This window comes from Neolamprologus brichardi, chromosome 11 (genome assembly GCF_056152115.1).
Source record: "Neolamprologus brichardi isolate AB-2024 chromosome 11, ASM5615211v1, whole genome shotgun sequence".
NCBI classification, from domain to species: domain Eukaryota; kingdom Metazoa; phylum Chordata; class Actinopteri; order Cichliformes; family Cichlidae; genus Neolamprologus; species Neolamprologus brichardi.
The window spans coordinates 21,633,721-21,639,720 of record NC_142114.1 but is presented as its reverse complement, the minus strand read 5'-3'; the positions used below and the strand labels follow the sequence as shown (position 1 = coordinate 21,639,720).

The following is a 6,000-nucleotide window of genomic DNA, read 5'->3' as shown; positions in this document are numbered from 1 at the left end:
AACCAAAAACGTGTCAGGGTGGGGTTTTCGAGGGGTGGGGGATATTAGCTGGCTGTGGTGATGCTTTTAGCAGGATTGGCAAAGGCAGAGAAGGGCTGTTAAGCAGCAGTTTTTGGGAGGGATAAGAAATGTGAGCTTTAGCCAGTGTAGTGCAGTGACATGGGACAGCGTTATTGACTGTGGCGGTGCATGCTGACAGTGGATTGTCAGCCCCTGCAGTCATTTGCCAGACTGAGCGAATGCAAGGATCAGAGTTTTGGAGCTTAGAGAACGAGAGAAAAGAAAGTGAGACAGGGAGGGATGGCACGGAAAGGAGAGCAGAGACTGGCAGCCATACAAATGCAGGAATATAAACATAATACACACACAAAAAACACACACACACACAAACACACACTGAGATGTGGGCACCCCGCAGAGTGTCTGACACTGATGCTGCCAGACTAATCAGGGTACTCTCCCACTCTTTCACTTGCTCATTAGTGTTAGAGGAGAAGCCAGACAGTTGTGACGTTGCAACGAGGTTTTGTCTTGCCGTTGTAACCATGTTTGGTGTGAGAGGGTAAGCAGTGATTTTAAAAGTGTTTGAAACAGGTCCGTGACACACTTCGAATGCACTCTCATGATAGATTGAGCGGTAATATTTTTTGTTGTCGTTCGCTATGTAGAAGCTGTCTGCTTTAATAGAACAGTAACTTTAAAGTACAATATCTGAATACATTTTACAGACTTGTAGCATCTCATCTCTGTGTAAGAAGGGATTTGTGTGGCTGCAATGATTCTGAAGCAAAAAGCTGGCCGATGAAATCAGCAGAGGCTGAATATCTCAGATTCAAGAGAATATTGGAAAAAATCTGATATTTTTGAGAAATTTTTCATGTATTCAAGCCAGCCTTGACTCGTGAAGGCATTATTTTAAAATTCAAAACAGAAAAAGGGGGTCCAGGTGAAGACCTGCAGGAAAGCTATGACCAGGACACAGCGTTATGTTTGTGCCTGAAGTGCTTTCTAATTACTTAACATAACTTTATTTTGTCATTTCGGCCAACACCTTTGACATAACGTTTTGCCATTTGAGGTGTGGTGTATTCATTTTGTGACATATAATTAATACAAAGTCCCTAGTTTACATGATAAGGTTTTAGGTCAGATTTGCTGACCTTATCATAACTGTTTTGCTCTTCAAACTAAACAAAAAAAAATGTATCAGCCATAGGTTCTGTTTTGTAACAGTTTATCTCAAGATGTTTGTTTGATGTAACCTGTTTTAGTTGAAAAGGATGCATAAATCCTGGGATTTATGCATCCTTTCATATCAATCCACCGGTAACAAACGCGAAAAAGAACAAAGCAAAACAATTTTCCTTCCTTCTCCAGTCATTTAGCTCCCCCTCATTTTTATAGGACTTTATTAATTCTTGAGAACACAAGGGGTTAACAAGTGACAAGATTCCAAAAGACCCTAGACCTTTCCTAAAAATAACATTTGAGGGAAAACCTGCTCGTGCATTAACCAGTGTGTCAGCAGTAAATCCTTCACAACACTCTCACACAAACTGACTTTATTAGCCGTTCCATTAATGCCCGTCTATTTTTTTTAATGTTTTCCCTTTACGGTCCCGGCATGACTTATACAACCACAGGTTTGCTTTTCGTGATTTGTTGCCCCTAAATGGAATAACAACAGCAAGAAGAATACCGAAGCGGCTACTGCCAAGACATTACAAAGGCTCCTCGGCGCTGAACGGCACAAGGCAAAAGACTAGCGTTGTTATAGCTGTCAAAAAGGCCTCTGAGAATGCCCGCACCGAAGTGCGTTTAAAAGTGATGGAGTGGGCTTGAGTAAAGAGAGTTGGGAGCTTTTAATGCAACAGAACATAAGAAAACAAAGATCCTAAGGTCATATTTAAGTGTGTTATTGACTGGGGCAAAAACAAATCTAAACACAACTCATACACAGTACTTTAAAAGCTTAAACTAACTCAATAAAACTCACGTAGTTGAATGTGGGACCACTGAACAGCAGTCATAAAAAGAAGGTCTTTAAATAAACCAATAAAATGTATATTCAGATCTTAGGGAGAAGTACAGAAAACAATCAAGAGTAATGATGCAGAAAACTCCCCCTTTGTCTGGCATATTATTACATATCGCATTATTGATTTTTACTGAAGCATCAAGTAGTGTTTTCGTCTCACAACCGTGTCTAACTGCTTTATATACTGTTAATATAGTCAAGCAATCCCGAAACTACAAGTTAGGTCATAAGTTAAATCGGAGACAGCCTGCGATGATTAATGTGGAGCAAAAAGGGCTTCCTGCACTAATCTGTATTCATTTTTTTAAGACCTGCAAATTAAACAGCAAGAATTCAACACATTAAACGATTTCCCTTTGGGTGCATGAGTTTTCTGTGCATCCCAAAAGAGTTGCAAATTGTTCTTGAAGTTTTACACCGTGACAATGCTGCTTTTACTATATGTTATTAATGTTAGGCTGCGGCACAGAATAGGACTGTGTTAGAGTTTCAGGATATTAATAAGAAAAGAAAGTTGAATGAAATCAGCACTTGGGTCCAAATAGAAAAACCTAATAAATGCAGTGAAGGAAAAAAAAAAAAAAAGAATGCCTTGCTCGGAACTATATTGGAGAAGAAGCATAAAGTCTTTGAAAATGCCTTTTTCAGAGTTTCAAGGAACTTTGGTGCAGAAAGTTATGGGACTTATAAGAAAGGCAATGGGCATGGATACTAAAATAAAAATAGTGCTTCCATTTACGAATAGATGGACTTTGGAGGAGGCAGATGACCAAAGCAGCCAGATGATCAGACTGGAGATGGCTGAGAGAGCAGGGGTCGCAGGGTTATGTTTGTCTTTGGACACTCTGTGCACACTCTTGACTGGGTGCTCACTCGTTTCCTTCCCAGAAAACTTTGGAAACTTGGGTGTAGTTTCTGACTTTCGTCCCTCCTTCCTTCTTCCCTTCCCTGTTTCCTTTCCCTCTACCACTCAATCTGGGAGTCATGCTAATAACCCCGCTGTCTGCCCTGGCAGTTTCTCATAACACAACTTATCAGCACAGAGCAGGAGTATGGGTATTTTTAAACTCTCTTGCACACACACACACACACACGCGCACTTACATGCATATACTTTCTTACTATTCAGTAGACTCGCGGGGAACCTGTGCTGAGGTCCAGATTGAAAATGTGATGTGTGCTAATGCATTCAGAACAGAGGTGAGGTTGGTCCTTTCCTTTTCTGTAAGCCAGCAGTGGGAACACCAGCCCCAATATGGTAAGCTAGAAAGGCGAGCACATTACAGTGGCTGAGTAATGAGAACCATGGAGCTCCAGTCATTCCCACATTCACACACACACACACACAGAGGCTGGTCTGTGGGAGTGTGTGAAGCAGTATAAGACTCCAGCAGAGTAGTACCAGTGCTATCCTCTCCTGATGGTGATGCTGTGTGAAGTGCAGAGCTGTTCGACACAGACTCCAGCTGCTGCTGCCCTGTATTCAAATGGCACCACAAGACATCGGCACGCTGTCTCTTGGTTCTTATTAGACTCAGCCTCTCACTCTTTTTGTCTCTTGTCTTTTTTTTTTTTTTTTTCTTCTCCCAAACCTCTCAACTTATGTACACCCGCGGCATCCCACTTTTGCTTTGCTTCCCCCCCTCTCTCTCCGCCTCCCCTTTTCTTTACTTCTTTCCTCTTCTTGTCATGTGTTCTGTGCTCTTGTGACTGTTAGGCATCAATTTGTGGCACATCAAAAGATGTGGAGGGGGGAAAGAGGATGCATGGGGAGAGAAGTTTATAAGTATTCTTAATTTATTTGCTGAGTGCCTTCAAAGGAACATCTGAGAATCTCAGCGCTTTATTTATGTCAATTGCTGTTTTTTTTTGTTGCTTTTTTTATTCCACAGTCATGCAACTTTTACTTGTAAAAATCGTAGGGATCAGTCAGGTTGTGGGATCAGTCAGGTTGTGTACATGTGCTAAAAATACACATCGTAGCATGCAGCACATGTCAGTGTGTGCATTTGTATTTGTGAGTGGGCGTTCTGTGACAGCAAACATTTTCACGAAGCAAAATAGAGAGGTGAGACACTGGAGTTTGCAGCATGCTGGTTTTCCACTTTATCACGTGCACTCAGGTCCACACAAAGTACAAACAATGAGTCAGCCTTATATAAAGTCTATGAGGGATGTATGTGTGCAGGGTTATGGTGCACTAATGGTTATCTAAAGTTTGGAAATAATGTTTAAACAACACATTTACACATTTCGAAACCTTGAAAATGTATTCACAAGTTATATATAGTCACACCGACATATTCTTGCTTACTGTAACATGTTGAAAACTACTTTTAGGGAATTTTATCTTAAAAAAATGACAATATTGCTATGTAAGATGCCTACTGAAGGGGAATTTTTTAATATATATTTCACACATGGTGTCATTAGGATCTATATGCTTAAAGGATGAACAAATTTATACAACTGAAAGAAGCAAGATGAAGGAAATTCAAACATGAAAAGTAACAACAAAAAATAATTCATAATTCAAGTTTCCAAGAGGTAATTATTATTATAATTAAATAATTAATTTCGTCACTTAAAGCATTAGAAATACTGAAAAAAATACAGACCCATCAGACGAATGCCTGGTAAGTATAAATACTTTTTTTTTTTTTTTTTTTAATTTTTTGCTTAAAAATAAATAAATAAATAAATAAATAAAATGCTCTATAGTGCAATAAAAAAGGTAACTTACACATAATGTATCGCTCAATATTGGAATAAGATTATTAATGTCACATTTGAATGCCAAACCACTCCGCATTTAATTATTTGTTATTATTAATTTCCGTCTCTTTTCTCCAGGTCACCCCCAACTGGTCTGGCAGATGACGCCTGTCCCTGAGCCTGGTTCTGCCAGGGGTTTCTTCCTGCTAAAATTGAGTTTTTCCTTCCTGCGGTTTTCTCTGTTTTCTTTATATTATTGTAGGGTCTTTACCTTACAATATAAAGTGCCTTGAGGCTATATGAATTAAATTCAATTGAAACTGGACAACAACAAACATGAAGGGCACATAGAAAAAGGAGTGTAGAGAGTGGAGTGACGGCATACTGGATGCAGGTGGTCTTATGTAGCATTAGTGAGTTTAAAGACTTACCTGTTCTACACCTGTTTCTCACTTGAACCGGAAAACAGACGTGATGAATTCGAAGATACCGGTAGCTGAAAAATGAAGTTGACCTCTGGTGAGTGCGCATGCTCGACGGCTGCCTGAGCTAACTTTACTAAAATGTTAGCACAATAAGCTAGTTTAATACCAGTGTGTGTAAGCTAGCAAACGAATAGTCAGACTACGATGTAAATAAATGAGAACCACAGACTGGAGTAAAGTTTAGCTCTGAGGGTGGAGAGTGGACTCTGTGGCTCCAACCAGCAATACTGTGTATTTCACAGGTGGATGCTGTCATCACCAGTTGAAAGACGAACAAGGCTAAATTCAACTTTAAATAGACTACATGGTGCGTTTTGGTAAGTAATCTGTAGTGACGTTCAACTAATTCCCGTTAGTACAATGTTTGTTGGGTTAATTGTTGGTTTTTCGATATAATTGTAGGAAATAAACTGATAATTAATCCAACAATGATTACAGTAACTACACGATAGTTAAATAAAACACTGATTGGGTAGTTCGGATGCTATTAATTGTATCTTTTTGTCAAAGAGATACATCTAACAGTAACTTACTAATATGGCTGATTCGGGCTAGTTGCTTTGGTCTAAGGGTCTAGTTTACTAAAAAGTCTTATTTCCTATTTTTTAATTTCCTATCACAGTAAAATGCAAAACAATTTCTGCAATCTAAAAGAGACAGAAGTTACCAAAGAAAATTTCCCCCAATCTTTTCTGAACTTACTGAAAAACCAAACTGGACTAAAACAGCAGAAAACAAGCAAAACAAAAATAAATGTTGTTT

At 39.1% G+C, this 6,000-nt stretch overlaps 1 long non-coding RNA gene across 1 annotated transcript in view; it reads left to right on the top strand.

The window, feature by feature from the left end:
- The first annotated feature begins 5,336 nt into the window (after positions 1-5,336).
- LOC102784250 (uncharacterized) overlaps positions 5,337-6,000 on the top strand; it is a 63,635-nt gene continuing 62,971 nt past the window's right edge. Inside the window, exon 1 of the long non-coding RNA XR_015719740.1 lies at positions 5,337-5,555. This is a non-coding gene — a long non-coding RNA (uncharacterized LOC102784250). The remainder of the gene's footprint in view (positions 5,556-6,000) is intronic.